The sequence below is a fragment of the Pezoporus flaviventris genome, unplaced genomic scaffold (assembly GCF_033815535.1).
Source record: "Pezoporus flaviventris isolate CSIRO_AGI_PZ_B2104156 unplaced genomic scaffold, CSIRO_AGI_Pfla_v1 ptg000007l, whole genome shotgun sequence".
NCBI classification, from domain to species: Eukaryota; Metazoa; Chordata; class Aves; order Psittaciformes; family Psittacidae; genus Pezoporus; species Pezoporus flaviventris.
The window spans coordinates 77,080,707-77,103,906 of record NW_026892555.1 but is presented as its reverse complement, the minus strand read 5'-3'; positions in this window follow the sequence as shown (position 1 = coordinate 77,103,906).

Below are 23,200 nucleotides of genomic sequence, written 5' to 3'. Positions count from 1 at the left end.
CACTTCAGAGATCAGAATTTATGAAATTTCTGTTCCTCTACAAGAAGGAAGAAAGGGGCTGGAAAAATGTGTAAACTATATGTAAACAAATGTTAACAAATTTCATTATATTTACGATAAACTACATAACAAAATATGACTGTCTAGAAAGGTCCTTTTGGTTTATCCCTTCAATGTTGTCTTCTTTACAGGTTTTGGCAGCTTATATTACCAAGAAGAATACATTTTCTCTTCAATTAATGTAAGTAATTTAATGATAACATTAACACACACCTCTCTTTCCAAGATGCATATTCAGGATAATGTTAGCACTGCTAATAGAATAATTAAAAAACAAGGTGACTTGGCAACAGGTCAAGTATATCAACCCCATGAGATTCAATAATCTGTCCAGGATGAGATAAGGTCATTTACACTGAGCTTGGTGCAAAAACCCCACAAACAAGTAATACAAATCATGTAAAATACACAAACCCTCCAACCAAATGCATCACCAAAAGTAAAAGAACCAAAATCTAATGAGCCTGATAATTAATATAAGGCAGTAAATAATATTATTGCAATAGTATTAAGAATCTGATGTAACTTCATCAGCTTCTCAGAGGCTGCCTAATGTTTTCTTGAAAGCTCCTGGTCATTCCCCAAAATTACTGTATAGTACACAGAAGCTTTAGTTTTCTAAACTACTGCACTCAACGAATAGAAAATATAACATAGGCTAGGGACAATGTGGGCCCTCTTCAGAAGCTACCAGGAGAACTGGCTACTCTGGATTTGGAAAAGGGTGAGGTTTTTAATGACTTCTTTGCCTCGGTCTGTCATTGGCAAAGGCTCTGACCAAACCACCCAGGTCTTGGAAGGCAGACGCAGGGACTGTGAGAATGAAGACCTTGGGCCCACTGTAGGAGAGGACCTGGTTCAAGACCATTTTAAGAACCTGAATGTGCACAGTCCGTGGACCTGATGAAATCCATCACGGGTCCTGAAGGAGCTGACAAATGAAGTTGCTAAGCCACTGTCCATCATATTTGAAAAACTGTGGCAGTCAGGTGAAGTTCCTGATGACTGGAAAAAGGGTAATATAACATTTTCAAGCAGGGAAAATGGACTCCCCAATCCTCTTTTACCAATGACTTGATGCATAAACTGTTAGGAGTCTGGCAAATGACATCTTGCTTCTAAAATAATTGGTGCTTTTTAAAAAATATGACTCTGGTTAGGACTCACTTGGTGGTCTTGTCTGGTTGCTTTATCTCTCCAGTTAAGCCTCATGGAAGCTTAAGTATCACCTGTAGAGGTAAAATAAGGCATAATCTGCACAAAGTAATTTTCTTCCTGATTATATCAGCTAAGGAGTGCCTGACATCCTGTACCCTGTATATAGATTTACAATAACTAATTTAACCTGTCTGCCCTACCTTTGGTTGGTGTTGCTTTGAAACTAAACCCTTACCTTTTGAATAAAGCATTCAGTGCACTGTATGTGCACTGTTTGAATATAGTATTTTGCTTATTTGACTTTTTTTGTGTATAATGAATTATAATCATAACCATCACATTCCATGTTACTAAAAGGAGAAGGAAGTAGTAATATTACGGCTCATAAATTGAAAATATTTCTGTTTTCTATGCCATTCTACTTTTTAGAGAGGCAGATTTTTTGAGGACAATTCATGTAGTGTATCCGGCTCAAATACCAATTTGAACTTACATGTCTCATTTCAATTTAATCTCTTGATATAAGTTAATTTTCATCTTTTACACAACTAGTTCTCTTGGGAGACCTGTTCTTAACGGCTGAGGCTGGCCTCACACTTACGGAGATGTGGTATGAGGTTTGAGACACTTTTTCCATTAACACCTTGCAGAGGTGCGTTTAGTGTAACCACAGAAGGAGGAAAAATGACATGTATTGAGATTTTGCTGTTCCTACACTTAAAACCATTTCCAAAAGGAGTATAAAAGCCAGTGCATATGGCACAAATGTAATTCGAGATGAAGCTTGTATATGAAATAGCACTCAGTCAACACCACCATCTGTCTGGAAAGTCCTTTCTGATCTCCTTTCTTGAAATTAAACAGAATCAGAGCAAGCATGCAACGCTATGAGAGAAACAGAACAAAGCAGCCAGCTCCTCATTGTAAAAAAAAAAAAAAAAAGTTAAAAAGAGCTGTTGGATAATAAACCTTCAGATCTAAACTCAGTTTTTTTTCCTTGATAGCCTATGATCTCATCATGTCATTTCTTTCCCAACCCTCAGCCTAGCTTAGTATTAACGATTGTCAAAGCTTTAGTGATGATGAGAAATTTTGACTTAGCTTTCCCAAAGAAGGAAAAAAAAAAAAAGAGAAAAAAATGCTCTAGAATACCAATGAACTAATTAGAACTATGTCCAGATGCTAGCTTTGCTTTAGTATGTCTTATGCCACAAATAACTACAATGCAGTCAACTAGCTGTTGATGGACTGTTATAATTATTTATCAAAAATGACCTGTTGTGATTTATTGAACTAAACACTGTTTCTTCTAAATATTTGATTAGTTCAGTCTAGGAGGACTGATGCTTAAACAAGATTAAGACATAAGTAAGCAGGTAGTCATACTTCCCTAAAAGATAAACTTATACTCTAAAAGTTTATGGATCAGAAAGTGCAGCTCTTTAAGAGTGGCTTACCCATTAAGAGTTTGTCAACCATCTTTCAAAGATTTTTCCCTATGAAAAGTATCTGCATACAGAATTATTAAAACTTTTTTAGATTATATATTTGTTTAACTAATAGTTAAGGAATTAGGAAGAAATGTAAATCCCAAATTATTTGCTTATATCAAGACCTTTATAACCACTTCAGCAGACTTTAAGCTACTTATTCAGCTCACTTCCTGACCAAGCACTATTTCCAATAAAAGTCTAACCGGAAAAAAAGATTATTCAGAAAATGAAAAATTCTTGTCTACTTAAAGCTTCTGCTAGAAGTCTCTTACATATGTGATTTAGGCAGGTGATTTAAACAGGATTACATTTTAAATAAATGCAATATATGTGCATTTTTATATTCAAGATAATCCTGAACAATTCCAACATTTAAACACTTATAGCAGACTATGTTAAAGAAACAGAAGCTGTACTATTTTTTAATTTATTTGAAATTTAGCAACATAACTAATATTCTAAACAAAACAAATTTCTAATTTTTCTAAAGACACCTCTTGAGAGAAAAAACAAAACAAAATAAAACAAAACCAAAACTAAAGAAGTATTTGATTCATATTTTCTTCTTTATATGGAATTATGGCTGTATTTGTATTTGCTTAGCTTAAATCTGCATGATATGTATCAAGGTTAAAAATACTATTTTTGTTGACACATTTCGGTTGACAAGAAGGATGGACAAAAGTTGAAAGCAGCTTTCAATTGTTTTCTTAGCACAGTATGACAAAAAACTACATTTGCCAATTGAAATTTTAAATAGAAAAGTTTTTGTACATCTTCATATTCCATGCCATTATATTTTATTGTTTTGACAATATAGTGAAAAATCCTGAGAATTTACATCATAGTAAGGCTACTATAAAACAACGAAAACTACAGAGAATTATAAATTCTATTGTGTGATAAGTGCAGCTGCATCAGATTTAAAGGAAGGGAGACTAGAACTGTAAGAGAAACCAGAAGAAATAGTCATTTAATCTGAAAATTCCAGTTCACTATCAATCTTATATATAAACATACCTTTCAGATGAAGTTGTCCACTGAGGGAGCAAGGGAGGATATTCATAAACAGTTCAAATGATCAGCTATTTATTAAAAAAGTTCAAATTATGACCTTAATAAACTGGGGCCAGAGACTCCTGCTTCATGGTTGGACAGCCATTTTTTTCCAAAAAGGTGAAAAAGAGTTAAGTGATTTCAGACAGTTTAGGAGACATCCCTCTGTGCAAAACCTTTTTAATAACAAACAAGCAAAGAACCAAAACAAGCCCCAAATCCCAAAACAGCTAAGCATTGTTATTTAGTGTGAAAAAATATAAGTAATTCATGTTTTCTGAATAAAGGTATAGATTTTATTCAAGCACTGTTTTTTTTTTTTTATAATTTTCTTCTTTCTTCACAGAATCTTACTACAAAGTGAGATATTCTCACTTTGTAGTAAGAGTGCCAAATTTAAATGTATACTGTTTAAGATTTAAATAATAAGCTTTCTTCTATTTGCTTTTCAGGTATTTATTTCATAGATGAATTATCAGTAATTGCTTCATATGAGATATATATAAATAGTGAAACTTATTTAGTAATTTAAATGTACACCAAATTGGAACATTTTGAATCCCAATTAAAATTAATGGCTGCAATTAATTCAGACTTATTAGTCACCAGCTTGCTCCCATTCCAGCTGCTGACATTTTCAAGTAAATGAGACAGTGTTTGGTGAATCCATGTCATAAAAAACACCATTAAGGTATGCTGTCAGCTGTTTATTTGTCAGAAAAATGTTTAAACATTTCCATCTGCCTTACAGTTGCCAATATGAAGGATCTACCAAAGCTGCATATGAAAAAGCTTCCATTAGTCCTGAGATAAGCATAGATCTGCTCAAATCATTGTTTTTATTAAATTAATATTTATCATTAATATGTGAGGAAATAAAAATTCAGATTTGTTGGTACATGTTTGCCAAGAGGAAATCATGTGTCTAAAAGTTACAACCATATTTTTGGGAGTACGTGATCTTACAACGGGTAATTCAAGTCAGCCTTCTTTTTCTTTATTCCGAGACCCAATTTAGTCAGAGCTCTTGCACGTTTTTCAAGCTGTGTGTTGTAACCCTAAACCAACCCAAACCCAGACGAATGTGAAATTCTTTTTTTTTTTCTTTTTTGGGGAGGGGGGGTGGTGGGAAGGGGAGAACATTTCATTAAATATCCATTAAATATCCATTGGGTCCAGTAATGCTTAAATTATTCATCAGTGACTTGGATGAAAGGATAGAGTGCCTCCTCAGCAAGTGTGCTGACAATACAAAACTAGGAGTGCCTGATACCCCAGAGTGCTTTGCTGTCATTCAGCAGTATATAGAAAGGGTGGAGAGATGGGCAGAGAGGAACCTTTTGAAATTCAACAAAGACACGTTCAGGGTCCTGCACTTGGGGAGGAATAACCTTATGCACCAGTATAGGCTGAGGGCTGACCTGCTGGAAAGGAACTCTGAGGTGAAGGACCTTTGGGTCCTGGTGGGCAAAAGTTGTCCATGAGCCAGTAATGTGCCCTTGTGGCCAAGGAGGCCAGTGGTATTGGGCTGCATTAAGAACATTGCCAGCAGGAGGGGGAGGTAATCCTCCCTCTCTACTCAGCCCTAGTGAGGCCACATCTGAAGTACTATGTCCAGTTCTGGGCTACACGGTACAAAAGAGACATGGAATTCTTGGAGCAAGTACAGTGAAAGGCTACTAGGATGATTAAGGGTTTGGTGCATCATTCCTGTAAGGCAAGGCTAAGGGAGTTGAGTCTCTTCAGCTTAGAGAGGAGAAAGCTTGGGCAGATCTGATGATCTGATCAATGTGTCTAAGTATTAGGGACTGTAGTGATATGACAAGGGGTAATGGGTTCAAACTTGAACAGGTGAAGTTTATATTGGATATGAGGAGGAAGTTCTTTACTGTGAGGGTGAGGCACTGGAATGGGTTGCCCACGGAGGGTGTGAATGCTCCATCCCTGGCAGTGTTCAAGACCAGGTTGGACAGAGCCTTGGATGATACAGTTTAGTATCAGGTGTCCCTGCCTATGGCAGGGGGTTGGAACTAGATGATCTTAAGGTCCTTTCCAACCATAACTATTCTATGATTCTATCGGAAGAGAGGGTGTCCTGGGTTCAGCAGTAGCAGTCATGTTTCTCCTTCTTGGTAGCTGGTGCAGTGCTGTGTTTTGACTTTCAGCTCGGGAACAGAGCTGATAGTGATGTTTTGGTTTGGCCAAGGACTTTGTGAGCCTCATGCTCTGCCAGGGGGGAGGGGAAGCCAAGAGGAAGCAGAGACAGGACACCTGACCCAAACTGACCAAAGAGGTATTCCATACCACAGCACGTCATGCCCAGGATGGAACTGGGAGTGAGCCGGAAGGGCTGGGGAAACTGCAGGGTTGGAGGAGGTATCGGTTGGAGCTTGGTCGGGCTGGGGGGGCGAGTTATCGGTCGGCTGGTGGTGAGATGATGTATTCTCTTCCCTTGTTATTTCCTTTATCATTATTATCATTGGTGGTAGCAGTAGTGATCTGTGTTATACCTTAGTTACTAAACTGTTCTTATCTCAACCCGTGGGAGTTGCATTCTTTTCGATTCTCCTCTCCGTCCCTCCGGGAGTAGGGGGAGGGAAAGAAGGGGGGGAGTGAGTGAACGAGTTACCTGACTGGGTTTAAACCACGACAGAGGGATATCAAGAGGATGGGGCCAGACTCTTCTTCTTGGTGTCAGACAATAGGACAAGAGGCAATGAACATAAATTAAAACACAGAAAGTTCCATCTGAACATGAGGAAGACCTTCTTTACTGTGAGGGTGATTAAGCATTGGAACATGTTACCCACAGAGGTTGTGGAGTCTCCTTCCCTGGAACCCTGGTTGACCCTTCCCAAAAGCTTTCTTGACACAATCCTGAGCAGTGTGCTCTAGGTGACCCTGCTTGAGCAGAAAGGTTGGACTAGACAATCCCTCCAACCCCAGCCATTCTGTGATTCTGTGATTAAGTTGCACCCTTACTTTTACATGAGATTATTTTACATTCATTTTAAAAGAGATGAAATCTAAAACATAGAGAAAATTTCAGCTGAAGTCAACCAGAAAGTCTTATACAAACCCCTGAGTACTGATACCCATCACCCAGTGTTCCAGCCAATAAATGGCATCTTCTTTCCAAAATGAATAAAAGCCTATGCTGAAGTTCTCAACTTAGCTTGTTAGCAAGACATATTTAGATTGTGCCACACAACATGCTCAAATCTTGTAAACATGGCAAATTAAAACTGTATCTTACCACCATGGGCTATGATTTCATGTTAGGTAAAACCAATAAAAAAATTTTCATGTTAAAAATAATCCTTTTGCCTAGGCCACAGACAGAAATATCTGCCTTTTGCTTACAAAATGACGTATACAAAGAAAATGATTCCAGGTTAAAATGCCAGAGTGAAATGTTAATCTAGAAAATTTCAGTCAGCAAGTCAAGTATTAGTAGATACACTCATCATGCACCAGGATTAGTTTTATTATTGTCTTTTAAACATATTACTAGAAAATAAAACAATAACTTCTCTGTAATGTTTTCAAATGGCCCTGAAACTGTGCTTGCCATTAGATAAGCCTTGCTTTTCTTTTCAACTGGCAGCATAAACAGCAGCAAAGTCTGTAAAATCTCTGGTACTTAGTATAATTTTCTCTGCATTTCCCTTGAATGCCAATAGATGAAAAGTAATCAGAGATATCTAGGCTCAGACATTTTATTTATCAAACACAGTCTCCCAGAAATCAGTAGTTTTCTATCATAATTCTATTATATGTCTTATACCTTATTAGAAGAGATTAAACATGTGACAAAAAACATCAGTAAGTTTGAAAATACAAACAAAATCATTTAGACCTTAGTGCCAGTATTCATTACAAGATCTGTGCAGCCCCACTGCCTAACCATGGCTCTTGAAATGTTAAATGATATGCAACTTCAGAAATTAAGAGGGCTGAAAGGGTGAAAGGAGGCAATCATATGAAGAACAAATCATCAGCGTAATAGAGAGACCTTTGTGATAGACAGCCTCAGAAATGTAAAAGACTTATGTGTGTGATAATGAACTGTGAGTTTTCAACGTGAAATGACAGCAAAGGAAAGCAAATATTTTCCTGTTTAGAGCTGCGTATGCAGAGATATCTCGTGACAAAGCAGATAGAGTACTTGCCTCTGGACATCTCTAGTGGAATAACACTTTGAATACAGGATTCACTTCAAGAAGTTACCTTCCAGATAAACTTTTATAAACTGCAGGGAATTCAGAGACAACCATGAAAAAAAAAAAAAAAAAAAAGAAGAAGGAACTGATTTATGAGGAAAGAATAGAAAATTCTAGAAAATTCGACATCTCTAGCTTGTCTGATGCCTGGAATTAAACAAGAAATCAAGTGTTTGAAGGATGAAAACCAAAAGAACAGAAGGCTTATTTAAACAAATGCAGGAGAAGGTAATAGGAAATGGTTCTGTTACTGTATTGAATAACATCAATATATATTGAACTGGCTAATTAAAAAAATCCTAAATTCTTTTAAGGTGGTGATATTAATTTCCTGAGGGAAATTACAAGAACATTTTGCTAAATAAAAGAACACCAAATGTTTACTTTACTTTTTTACACCCAGCCTAGTAAAATAATGAAGAAAAGCCGCTCCTGGAAAGCTAACCTAACAGATTTGCATTTCCTCTGCAAACTGTTTGATTTTATAGAACACCAGCTATTCATCTATTTTTATTGGAATACATTTTATATTTCTGGCAACTTTTAGAATACAATTGGCATTTAGTAGCAACATTTGATCCTTGTTTAGAAATGGCTTCTCCAAAATCATTTTGCTGACTTTATTTTACATGGACATCAGAGTTCATGTCTCACTAGATCTTATACCCTCATAAATGCTTGAAAAATTATCATATTAATAAGTCTTATGCTCAAAAGAGAAATCAACCTCCTTGTAAACCTGAGCCATCACTGCGTATGGCTGTCAGTCTGAATACCTATATACTTGAGTATAATTCTCTGTATCACAGAGAAAAAAACTACCTAAATTTGATGCTTAATGAAAATTCTTCTATTTGTTTAAAAAGTTATTCTATAGATTGTAAGATCTAGTAAACTGATAAGTAATTATCTAGGAAGAACTAAGAAACCAAGCTCTAGACAGATTCAAGCATGTAGTGATAGTAAAACTAGCAGCAAATTAAGACCAAAAATGTCAGAAGGAGAAACATACACTGATGATATTACTCTTGCTTATAAGTGTAATATTCAGCTCTTTCCTAGTTATAAGGGCTTTAAAGAAAAAAATTACATTGTGGTAATGCCTGGACCCTTCTATGGAGTAGTTATTTTTTACTTCATTTTACAGTTAGTCACTACATTTCACAGTAATAACTGTCTTCCCACAATAAATGAAAAATAAAAGAAATAAGGTAATAAAATTTAAGAAATTGACTTATAATTCCTTACCATTTAAGCATTATTTCAACTGTATTATTTGTATTAATCTTTTTTATATATCAACAGAATAACTGGAAATTCTATGAAGTTCACAGTTATTTAGTAATGTTTGGGTTTCTGATAGACTAAAACTATAAGTTGGTTGATATAACTCCAAAATAGAGTTTTACAATCTTGCAAAGTGTCCTGGGCTTAGCAGTAGCAATCAGTTTTTCTCCTTCGTGGTAGCTGGTGCAGTGCTGTGTTTTGACTTCCAGCCTGGGAACAGTGCTGATAATACTGATGTTTTCAGTTGTTGCTAAGTAATGTTTACCCTAACCAAGGACTTTGTGAGGCTCATGGTCTGCCAGGGAGGAGGGGAAGCTGGGAGGAAGCAGAGACAGGACACCTGACCCAAGCTAGCCAAAGAGGTATTCCATACCACAGCAAGTCATGGCCGGGGTGGGGAGTAACTGGGAGTTACCCGGAAGGACACAGGCTTCTGGGCTGACTCATTTCTTGGCCGGTGGTATTGTATTCTCTTCCCTTGTTATTTTCTCTTATCATTGTTGTTGTTGGTAGTAGCAGTGGTGATTTGTGTTTTACATTGGTTGCTGGACTGTTCTTGTCTCAACCCATGGGAGTTGAACTCTTTCAATCCTCCTCCCCGTTCCTCTGGGAGTGGGGAAGGGGAGAGCCCCGGTGTGGGTGGCCTCAGTTGCTGTCAGCCCGGCACCACTCACTGGGAGTGAGTGAACAAGCTGTCTGGCTAGGGTTTAAACCATGACAGTTCTTTTTGGCACCCAACGTGGGGCATGAGGTGTTGAGATAATGACAGATCTGACCAGATTAGTAGTCACTCATCACAATGCTGATTTATTGGCTCTCAGAGTTGTTCTTGTTGATCTCACAGTTTCAGAATGTTGTACCTTACTTAGAGCCGGTATTTGCTGTGTTAGTGTTTATCAAGTGTGGGGCTTGGGCTAAGGTTCTTGTCTCACTGTACTTTATGGCAATGACTGCAGGGTTGGAAGAGGTATTGGTCGGTGCTTGGTCGGGCTGGGGAGGGGCAAGTTATCGGCTGGCTGGTGCTAAGGTGATGTATTCTTTTCCCTTGTTGTTTCCTTTATCATTATTATTATTGGTGGTAGTAGTAGTGATTTGTGTTATACCTTAGTTACTAAACTGTTCTTATCTCAACCCGTGGGAGTTGCATTCTTTTCAATTCTCCTCTCCGTCTCTCCGGGAGTAGGGGGACGGCAAGAAGCGGGGAGTGAGTGAACGAGTTGTCTGACAGGGTTTAAACCATAACACAAAAAAACTGAATGAAAGTATTGTAGTTCAACAAACTACTGAAAAAAATTGTTTTTTCCTTCTGAGTGATGACTAAGATCAAACTCCCCAATGCCAGCATTTCTAGCAGAATTTTATTCTTTGAATAATTCCAGAAACAGTAAGAATATAATTATTGTTTCATTTGTCTGAAGTTCAGTGATAAAATATGCAGGAATTACTAGCAGGTAAACATTAATAGAAAAGCCTTACTGCAGCTAGTTGAATGTTTTTTTGCAATAATTTTGTCACAATGAAAGAAAATTTTCAGTGCAAATAGATGTTTTCACACACCATAGAAATATTTTAAAATATAAGGAGAATACCATTCAAATTAAGTCTTGGCTATTGATAAGTATCAGACCAAAGAAAGTATGACTTATATTTACAGAAAGCTAGGTTTTCCTTTCATATTAAGTTCTCAGTACATTAAGAAGACAAATTTTGTTATTAAAAGCCAACACATATATCTTTCTTATAGTTTCCATGTTTATGAATATACTTCTTGTACACTGTGCTATAAATTATATCAAAAATAGAACAGTAATTTGCTCAGCGAAGCAATAAAAACAGGATATGAGCTATGCAGAGTTCTCCTGGCTAGTCAGTGTGAATTAATTTCAAGTAATAAAATGATAAAATTTATTTTAACTTATTAGTAACTGCTTGGATGTTTGTGTTTGTGGATGCTGAGCTTAAGACAGCATAAAAAATATTATCATTAAAATACAATTTTTTTTTTTTTTCTGGAAATCAGACAAAGCAATGTGAAGACAAAAAATCTGGGAGTCCCCAACCTCCTACTCATTTATGAAATTTTAACCTTTCAATCCAGATTTCTTAAGAAATGAAGTATTGTAGTATTGTCCTGGGTTCAGCAGTAGCAGCCATTTTTCTCCTTCTTAGTAGCTGGTGCAGTGCTGTGGTTTTGACTTTCGGCCTGGGAACAGTGCTGATAACATCGATGTTTTTAGTTACTGCTCAAATGTTTAGTCTGGCCAAGGACTTTCTGAGTCTCATGCTCTGCTGGGGGGGGAGGGGAGGGGGGGGGTGTAGCTGGGAGGAAGCAGAGACAGGACACCTGACCCAAACTAGCCAAAGAAGTATTCCATACCACAGCAAGGCATGCCCAGGAGTTAACTGAGAGTTACCCAGAAGGGCTAGTGCACTCCTGGAGGCTGGATATTATCGGTCGGCAGGTGGTGAGGTGTTGTATTCTCTTCCCTTGTTATTTCTTTTATCATTATTAGTGGTAGCAGTAGTGATTTGTGTTATAACTTAGTTACTAAACTATTCTTATCTCAACCCGTGGGTGTTACATTCTTTTCGCTTCTCCTTCATATCCCTCCGGGAGCGGGGTGAGGGGTGGGTGTGGGGAGTAGACTGCATGGTTCTAATTTACATCCTGGGCTTAAATCATGACAAGTATTAAGTAACTAACCTGTAAATAATATTAGTATTTATTGAAGAGAAGAGCTACTGTTAAGTGTATGTTTAATGTAGTACAAACACAACAGTGAACACATCATTCTTGACTAAGAATTGATACCGAGCCTTGTCCTTGATTTTCTAGGTAAAGAACATACATTTTTGCATCCACTTTCAAAGCTTAATAAGACTAAGTCATGCATGCAAATCAACAGCTTTCAACATGTACACCCATGCAACAAGGTTGACATATGCTATTACACAAGCAATTACATTTTTAAATTATTGTAATACTAAGCAGAAATATATAGCTTTCCTAGGACACATAGGTTAATAAGAAGTTCTTCACATAGATACTATCAAAATATTTCTATCCAGCTGGTAAGAAGACTATTTTTATTTAGTTGCATCTGAAGAATGATGTCATCTTAGACAGCTTATCTTTAGAGCTTTTTATTCACCTCTTGTACTTTATTCATTTGTTCTCCCAGATCCTGTGTTAACTTGAAACAGTTCATCACTAAGTGGTATCATTGGCTTATGAGCAGCAAATGAGCATTGTGAGTGACCATAAAGAGATATTTTTCATACCACAACTGTGAGGATATATGGGCATGTGACATCAGGGAAAAAAGAACTATCTTAAATTTTCAGATTTGGGGAATGAAAGAATTTGAAAGTTGGGGGAGAGGAAAATCAAACAACATGTCTTGATAGACATATCTGTTTAAATGAATGAAACAACTTTAAAAGTAGAAAGAGTACAAATACTCTTTCCTTTGGAAAACCATAAAACAATTGTTAGTCATACATAGTGCATCAAATAAGGATGCAAAGACCAATTTTTTTCTGGTTGTTTCTTTTTTCATTTTCCTGATATAATTTTTGAAAGAGAGTAATTAAGATGCATATGATTAAAACCTTCTACTATAAGAAGAAGCTACTTCAATATGCAATGTGATTTTATACATTTAAGTGTTAAATCTTCAAGTTGTTACAGGGACATTGAAGGCTAAAACCATTAATAAACCCGTGCATAAATATCAAGGTTGGAAAAGCAGCACTTATTTTAATAAAGAAGCAGTGAAATAGAAGCAAGATGCTCATCCAGCATTAAAATATTTACTCATATTAAAACCAAGTAATAAGAAACAATTGAAAGGATCTAAGGAAGCAGTTAGAAAAAAAAAATTTCATCTGTGATAATTAAGTTCTTCTAAGTTGAAAAGAGCATGATGACACTTCCCAGTTTAGATTGCAGTTTATTTCATAGAAATCCAGTTGGGAGAGGGAAGTTGCAATTTTCCCAGTGTTAGTAAGAAGGAAACATTGACATAATTTGATAAAATGCACTACAAGAAGAATGTGAGAATGAACAAAAATGAATGATAAGACTTCTACAATTTCATGCTTAATAGTTGATTCAATAGCCAGTTCGGTTAGATTAACTCTGCAAAATCACAGTGAAATTACCAGAAACTACATGGCATAGAAATTTATAAAATTCCTGCCTTCTAAATAATGTTCTTCATTAGCTGAAAGCAGAGCAATTATTTGCAAGGTGCATGGGTTCATTTTTAGAGTGAGTACACTTGTAGCAATTTACATGAAACTGGCAGATTCACAGTAGATATTCTGTGAATATATCCTGGCTTTTGGAACTGTAACTAAGAGAGATTCTAAGGAGAAGAAAGGAGAAAAGGAAAAGCAGATGGGATAATAATATCCATTTATCTACATTACTTAAAGAGCACCTGTTGTGAGTACATTATTTCTTCAAGAGAGAGTCCATGTATACACAGACATAGGTGACTTCAGGTACTTCTGGTAGCATACTTGGTTAAGTGTCTCCTAATCAAAGAACAGTTGCTAACACTGCCTTACAGAAGGCTTTGTCAGCTTTGTATGCCTAAAGGATGGTGTAGTGCTCAGCAAAGATTCTATTGTGTCATAAATCTCTACATCACTTTATGGAATTTTCCAGTTATTAAATGGAATGCAGTTTGGTTGTTGTCAGCTTTATAAAAAGACCATGCACAGACAGAGGTCCACTGGAAGAAATGCTGCAATGAAATAGCAGAATCCTGATCCCCCTGCCTCCCCACTCAGCAACACACAAATAACTTCTCTATGAGATATCTAAAAGGAAAAAGTTATTCTAACACTCCTAATACCAATATTATGTAGGTCAGTCTACTGCTATTAAATATTATAGTGCTAGAGCTGTGCTGGACTTTATGAATTGCTGGGTAGCAGTTGAAAGCACAAGAAATCGGCTAAAGCCTATGGGTAAGTTAGAGCAGGGAGCAAAGGTTGAACTCAGAGTCTTAGTTCTCTTCTTAGTTTCCCTTAATTATGAGGTCACGATGTACTTTTACATAAAACCATCACAGTTGCTTTTTCTGGGGCTTTGCACTTGTTGGGAAAGCTATAAAAGACACTTAGAACAAACTCTGATCTGACAGCAAAGAGAGACCGATTTCCTGTCCTATAGTTAGTTTCATTCTTTATTGAAAATGGAGCAACTCTAACAAGACAGCTGTGATCTGGCACACTTTCATCACCCTTTACCCTGACACACACTTTTCATCCCAAGAAAAAATACTGCATGACTATTCTGTTTTTGTAGGCACCACTATAATTTTGCTGAAGTCTATATAGAATTAGTGTGCTAGCCCTCTCTCTGCTGGACCAGACTGATTCTACATATTTTATTTATAACTGGTAAAATTGCATGCTGACTGGAATTGTTTGTTAGGAAACAACTAGAGGAATCGTAAAGAACATGAGATCTTCCATAGAAAAGTGGAATGTATCAGGCCTCAAACACTAGGAAAGTTGTGTCAGAACATTTTATTTGACTACACCTAGACTTCAGACCACCACCACTTGATAAACACTGAACTGCATACACACAGAACTGTCTCTTTGAGATGGAAGAAATGGGAGTTCATCAGTGTTGAACTACAGGAAAGAAGGTAGATAATCATACCAACATGATCTGTTTTTCCAGATTTTCCCATTCATTCCCCAGTATTTTCTATTTGAAAGTACTTGATTAACTTGAGATCGTAAGTTCAGATACAACTAATCTAGTACTTTTTTAAAAGCAATGACTTCTTTTTAGTAAAGTATGACTTAAATCATATTCAACATCATGCCTGGAGCAGCATAAGCTATCATCAAATACATCAAAATGTAAAGACCTAAACCTCAGTTTCTTCTGTTGGTAATGACTGCATGCCTGCACTTATAAAACAGATCACTCTTCATTTCTATGTCTTTTGTAAAGGGCTATATGTTCCTTTCAACTCCACAAACTCTAATAAGGGATATTGCAGTAAATAACAGTATTTCAAAGTCAGATGATCACTCACTCTATATATTCATTTTTTTCCTTGCCATTATCTCAGATAAATTTCATCCATGCATGCATCTCAACCATTCTCATATAACATCATAATTTTGCACATGGAGCATGGGTGTAAACTGCCTGTAGGCAGTAGTTAAGGAGCTAAATTGTTTCTTTTCATGTTGTGACAAAGCATATGATAGCAAACTTTTGCAGTAAGAAGTTTTGTAAATTACTAGACTAATAAGAGGTAGCCAGAGTTGACTTTTGCAGCAAGCAACCTGAGAGTCATTATAAGAATGAAAAACAATTGCTTAAAAATGACCAAACAAGGAACATCTGAATTTCGTGAACCAGAAGGCAAGAACAATTTCTATTTTTAAATGTCCTTCAGTATCTTTTGTATCAGTGGCAGCTTTCTTTTATGCTAGGCAAAATAAGAAATACCCAGTAAAGCATGTAAGAAAACTCCAAGTACAAAATAATTCATGAAAGAGCTTTAAAACTGCCTGAGTAACACTAAAATATTAATAAAAGAGAAGCTCATTTTGATTATCCAATAAAAATGCTTCTTGTTCACTTTATAATTTTGCATTTTGCAGACTAAGGACAGGGATCATTCTTAGTGAATTCCTTGCAAGGGATGCTGTGAAACTCTAAGCAACAGGAAGTACAGTTCAAATAAAGAACCACTACAGATTTTGCAAATCAGAGACTGTAGCACAACTAGTCCTTGATTACTGATTCTTTTCTTTTGACAGATGTATTTCATGTCCATCGTATGGTCAAATTTGGCTTGGAAACATTTAACTTCATCCTATTTCAGCTCCCAGATATTCTGTTTCCTTTTCTACAATGTTTCTTTTTTGGTGGTCTGATCTTTCAAATTCGAATGTTTCGCGAAAATTCTCTCTTTCCAGTGTTACTTTAGCAGTATACTAGGTGTGTATATAAGTAGTATATTAGGTATGGGTCTTTTATCTTGACCCACACCTTAAAAAAAACTATGTTACAGCAGAACATATTGTACCAGCATCACACAGAGTATCAGTGTCACAGCTAAGACCTTCCACAGACTACTTCCTTCCTACTTTGTAATAGCTGGATTTATTACATCAGGTTTACTTTTCTGGGATAGAACTAGTGTAAAGATCTTTTTTTTCCTAGGCACATGAGGCTGTGTCCCTCAGCTGAGGAGGGTGCTGTATTCAGGTTCCCCACATACTAAGCATCATCATCTTTGTGATAATGAGTAAGAGGTAAGCAACACCACTTGCTATTTTTAGTAAAAGGACATGTGCATATTGCTTATTCACTCTGAACAAGCTTTCTGGACTGGCCTGAGGGGGAATGTCTATGCAGAGGTTTCCAAGTGAAGACAGATGGGTAGGAAGCATTAAGGTGCTCAGTGCGACCAAACAGGGAGAGATTTGGGAGAGAATTGCCTGTGCTAGTAGAAACTCACTGGCAAAAGTTCAAGTGCCTACAGGTATTAGTGCCTAAAGACACATTGTGGTTTTGATGACTGTGCCTGGCAGTTAAACTAGGCACCTACATCCATGATTTGTGGATTCATGTATATACATTTAAATATTACTGGTCATATCTTCCGCTTTTTGTTGCCTCTGAATACAATTAGGTGGAGATACCTCAAGTCCCTTGACAGTCTGCGACATCCTTCTTATGAAACAATGGCATGACAATTTTGTTAGAAAATTATAATTTGACATTTTAAACACCAAATGTTATTTCTATTATATGTTGAGATGTCCAGAATTAGTCTATTGAGCTACAACCCTTATGAAAGTGTTGTTTTTAATTGTGTATTTTACAGCTAAATATTTAAAAAGCAATTTTTCTTTCTTTCTTTCCTGTTTAATTTAATTAATGGCCTGTAACAGGCATAAGACCAAAGTTTCTCTGTCTGTACCTTGTTATTTCAGAGGCATCAGATTATACAGTTCTGAGTTAATAGTAATTGTAAAAGTGGTAACGGTCTTTTTATAAATCAGTTCCCAGGTGGTATTGGTTAAAATTATCACAGATACTGCATTTGTTCAGGTTTTAGTGAGAACACAGTTTTGGTCCAGTAAATGCCTCAGCACCAAAAAATTCAAACACTCCAGTGTAATTAAATAATAAAAGGGCTATCACTTTTTTATCACTTATTTCTGATGAAGAAATCAGGAAATTCTGAACAAATGTAATTTTCTATAAAAACACTGACTTAGTTTATTTCAATTGGGTTTTGTAGAACATGCAAGAAATATTTTTATATTCATTAAACCTGAAATATAAGGTCACAAATATCAGATACCATTTTTATTAAAACAGGAAACAATTCTAAATAATTTTTTCTTATGTATCAGCCACTTCAATACACCTCTACTGCCCTGATAAATATTAAATTTGGACCATCAGAACTTTACATAATTCTCTGAAATTCAGAAAGCTATCTGATAATGAACTGAAAAAGAAAAATCACACAGTGCCATCGGCTATGATCTTTGCTCATATATGGCAGATTAAATTTTATGACCAGAAAAATCTCTCCAAATTTTAAAATGTGACCTTCCAATAATTCAGGCTTATGTCAAAAGAATTAATAGAATTAAGACTCTGCAGGGAAAGAAACTCCAAAGTCCAATTAAAAAAAAAAAAAAGAAAAACGAAGCAAAAAAGACAAAAAGAGGTGCTGTTTATAGTAACTGTTTACTTATTTTTTTTTTTATACAAGATAAATGGGTACAAAATTGATGAAACTACCTTTGATGAAATTTAGATGCTTCCACACTAAACATCATAAATAGAGAAAACTATTACAATGCTTCTTCTTAATTGTTAGGAAAAAAAAACAAACAACCAAGAAAAACCCAAAATAAAAACCAGCCAAAGGTTGATTCCTTCATGTTTAAGATTTATCGAGACCTTCATCATCACAATTTTTTAAAAACCTTTGTTTTCTGAATGAGAAAAAAGCACTGTGAAGAAAAAGCAGGTACAACCCATATACCTTATGTTGCTTATATCAGAAGAAATTGTGTTAAATTTGACAGAAAAAAATCGGAATTTTGTACACCACCAGAAGTATCAGAAGACGATAACTCCAATCAACCAGCCAGTGCAAACCCTGCACTGCCTACACATCGGATTTCAGTGTGGGGCTGGCAGAAAGACTAACTTTGTGCAGCTTTTCCACTAGAGACTCTATCTAATCAATAGTGAGCCAAAGATCTGCTTTTCAATCTGTTCCCGTGCATGAAAGCTCTTCTATAAATGTACAAAAGTGTCCATCACATTCAGAAAAAAAAAAAATAAAGCTTAATTTTTATATCTTAAATCAGACATTGGAATTTAAACTGATACCTTGAAAAGCTCTCACATCTCTCTTGTCCATTGTGCACTAACATCAAATTGGTGCTATTTCCAAAGTTTGTTGTGATGCCTGTATAATGAAACCCAGCATGAGACAACAGACACCATGGACACAAAAAGAACACTGAAGTGCAGAGGAAGATTTACAGGCCAGATAAAGCAGAATAAAGAGAACTTAACATATAGTTATGTGGAAGCTGTCATAATTTCACCTGTGCTCTGAGCCAGTGTGGCACAAGCCACTTCTGATCTGAATCATGAAGCTGTGTTATTAAATGCTAGTAAGTTCACCTGAAAAATAAGCTTTTTAGTGTGGCTATTACTACATGCTTATATGTCCCTATCACTTTTGAACTGGAGATTCAGGTAAATGGAACGGCTGAAAATTGAACCTATAGAATGAGAAATGTTTCTTGGCAGAGTAGAGCAGCCTGACCAGCAGTTACAGCTGAATAAAAAGATACCATTATAGAAATAAAGCTGGTAGACTATCTGGCAGCTATCTGGCTTCTGTCTGGCTTGGTTAATATGGTTTTCAGCCTTAGTCAGAAAAGCAGGTATTTGTAGATGAGGAAAAACTGACTATACTGCAAAAAATATTAATGATGTTCAAGATGTCACCAGGAATCTGTCAATCGCTGGTCGGACACATATTATTCTTTTAAAAAACTATTAATGAAAAAATGTAGGGACATATTGAAGTTACAATTAATATGCATGGTGCATTTATAAAAATATGTGCTCATTTAAATGTGCATGTGACTACTGAAAGCACAGAATACTAATGTTGAAACAATTTACACACAAATTTAGTATCTAACTCACCATCAGTGGCCAAAATACAAACTAAGTTGATCTCAGAGCAAATAAAACTTTGAAACACTAAGTGAGCTTTATTCTCTCATTGCATAGCTTTCCCAAAGTCTGTGCAAAATACTGTCCTTTTTATTAACAGTGCAATTTTAAATGATTTTACATACTTCTGACACAACTGCACAAAGTTCACAAAGCTGTATGTACTTTTAATATTTCTGATTATTTTTCCCACTTTTCCTATCTGAATTGTTGATTGATTTAGTAATTCAGATAATGTTTGTTGCAACTGAAGTGGTAGGTCTAGTTTCTGAAGTGATGTGAGAAAATCTATCAATCTTACTGCATACAAGGATGAAGTTCCAAGCTCCAGTGATTCACTTACTGGTCTGGCTCCCTGTGAATATTCTGTGTACAGGCAACATATGCCTTTCTGTTTACTAATCACATTTATGTACGTTAACTAGATGGTTTCAGCTTGGAGCTGAAACATGTCATCCTTAGTCTTTTCATCTAGCACAATCGACTTAGAAACATTTTCAAATAACTAACTGGATCATCATATGAAAAATACAGGAATATTTGTGCACCTATGAAATCAAGCAAGCTGAAGCCTGGCTGGAAAAATCTCAGCAAACATCAGTAGGAGGACTTCTATCCAGGAAAACACACAAACCTGGTGATTATGGTGATACTCCTAAATTCAATGATAGTTATGTTTAAATTGGATAATTCTAATGCCATAGCATCATATAAAGTCAATATGGCTAATTGTTGAAGATGTCTGTTTTCTATATTGATCCCTAGGTCACTTCAAATACAAATGCTCACTACAATTAATTTCTGATAATAAAATGCATTTGTGAAATGACAAGGACAGGGTTAGGGTATTTCTTTATCTTTTAAGGACAAAAGATAGATGTCTATCTTCCTCTGATTGCAGTGAGTACTAAGTTTGTAAATACCTGTATACTCAGCAATTCAGGTTTAACAATGATACATATCTTCAGTACCAGATGCAAGCTATGGTACTGAGAATAAGCACAGGTTGGACGAGGCGTTGATCAACCTGATCTAGTGGAAAGTATTCCTGTGCATGGCAAGGGGGTTGGAACTGGATGATCTTTAAGGTCTCTTTCAACCTAAACCTTTCTATGATTCTAAGATTCTATGGTTCTGTATACTTATCATCGCCTTATGATGTGTATAAAAATTATCAATGGTTTTTCTGCACATGTAATTCTATGTGCTTAATTGGAACAATATTATCCATTCAAGACAGCATCTTATACAAGTTATAACACAAAATACATATCCATTTTAAAATAACTGACTTTTAATAAGATGCATAAACAATGCTGAAGACAAAATTCTACATTTCAGAGTTCAAATGCTGACCTGCCTTAAAATCTACACCCATACAAAATTAGGGGAATGAAACTGCAACTTTTACAACTGGAATTATGCTAAACTTACTTTATTGGGAAGAAAGAAACCCAAAAAAGCCCCAGACAGAACTCCAAATTAAACTGAGAATTTTAACTCTTTGCTCAAGAAAGCTTTGAATCAGGCTTTAACTAATTGAATGAGTTAATATTATTCACTTTGAACACTGAAGTGATTTCTTCAAGACAGTGTTAAAATACAGCTTTTAACTTATGTATTTTCAAATAATTCTTTTAGCATAACTGCAGCTCTAACAAAACTAGCATCACCTTCTTATCAAGTAAGTTTTAAAATGATGATTTTAATTTATGATGCTTTTAGCTTAGGGTATTTGCTATCTAATTATAAACAAAATAGCCAGATACACACAGCTGCGGGTATTTTGTGATTGTGTCATACCATGAGAATAAAACAGAAATATTTTAGGAGGAACAGTATTAATTTACATAAGTATCATGGTTTAAACACAGCTGACAACTAAGTACCCCACAACCACTCACTCACTCCCACTCCCTGGTCATATGACACTAAGCTGGGAGGAGTGGCTGACATGCCAGAAGGCTGTGCTGCCATCCAGCGAGACCTGGACAGGCTGGAGAGTTGGGCAGGGAATAACTTGATGAAATATAACAAGGGAAAGTGTAGAGTCCTGCATCTGGGCAGGAACAAGCCCAGGTTCCAGTATAGGTTGGGGAACGACCTGTTAGAGAGCAGTGTAGGGGAGAGGGACCTGGGGGTCCTAGTGGAGGACAGGATGACCATGAGCCAACACTGTGCCCTTATGGCCAAGAAGGCCAATGGCATCCTGGGGTGTATTAGAAGGGGGGTGGTTAGTAGGTCGAGAGAGGTCCTCCTTCCCTTCTACTCTGCCCTGGTGAGACCGCATCTGGAATATTGTGTCCAGTTCTGGGCCCCTCAGCTCAAGAAGGACAGGGAGCTGCTGGAGAGAGTCCAGCGCAGGGCAACAAAGATGATTAAGGGAGTGGAGCATCTCCCTTATGAGGAAAGACTGAGGGAGCTGGGTCTCTATAGTTTGGAGAAGAGGAGACTGCGGGGTGACCTTATTAGTGTATATAAATATATAAAGGGGGAGTGTCACGAGGATGGAGCCAGGCTCTACTCAGTGGCAAGCAATGATAGGACAAGGGGTAATGGGTACAAACTGGAACACAAGAGGTTCCACTTAAACTTGAGAAGAAACTTCTTCTCAGTGAGGGTGACAGAACACTGGAACAGGCTGCCCAGGGAGGTTGTGGAGTCTCCTTCCCTGGAGGCATTCAAAACCCGCCTGGACACATTCCTGTGTAACATTATCTAGGTGTTCCTGCTCCAGCAGGGGGATTGGACTAGATGATCTTTTTGAGGTCCCTTCCAATCTCTAGCATACTGTGATACTGTGTGATATGGGGAGAACTGGAAAAAGATTCAACTCATGGGTTAAGATAAGAACAGTGGCTAGAACGTACTGTGACTTTAAGAATAGACTAACTTCATGCAGTGCCTAATTTCCCAGTACTGACAATAAAAACTGAGTATTGCAGAAGCCCAAACCTAAATGAAAGGTCTTCAAGAAAAGGCAAAAGGGAAGTTAGGATCACAATTCCCATTAGGAGTTCATGAAGTAGGTTATCAAAGACCTTTTTCCTTGATCAGGGGGTCTGTAACAGATCCCCACAGTAATGTCTCCCATAGCTATATTCCCTTTAACCCTGACCCACAAACTCTCTGTGGACTGCTCACCTGTCCCCAGACAGAGTTCCATACTCTCCAGCCTATCCCTAACATAAAGGGCAACACCCCCTCCCTGCCTGCCAGGCCTGCCTTTTCTAAAGAGCCTGTAACCTTCCATTCCAACACTCCAGTCATAGGAGCCATCCCACCATGTTTCTGTGATGCCTATTATATCATACCGCCATAGACGTGCCCACATCTCTAATTCCTCTTGTTTGTTCTCCATGCTATGGGCGTTTGTATGGAGGCATCTGAGCTGAGCTCCAACTGAAGCCAGCTCATTGGCTGGAGCTGCTGGAATATCTCTACATTTCTCCGAGCATTTATTATAGGTGTTGGCAACTGACTGGGTGTGTTGGGATGGAATGATGCCCCCCCCCAACACATCTAGTTTTTAATCAGTATCTCCCACTTGCATAAATCTTTATGCAAGTATTTTTCTGTGTTTGAAAATCGGATGTTCCTCATTAACCAAAAAGATGTTTTAGATTGCTAAAACCTATTTCTTTCTGCTT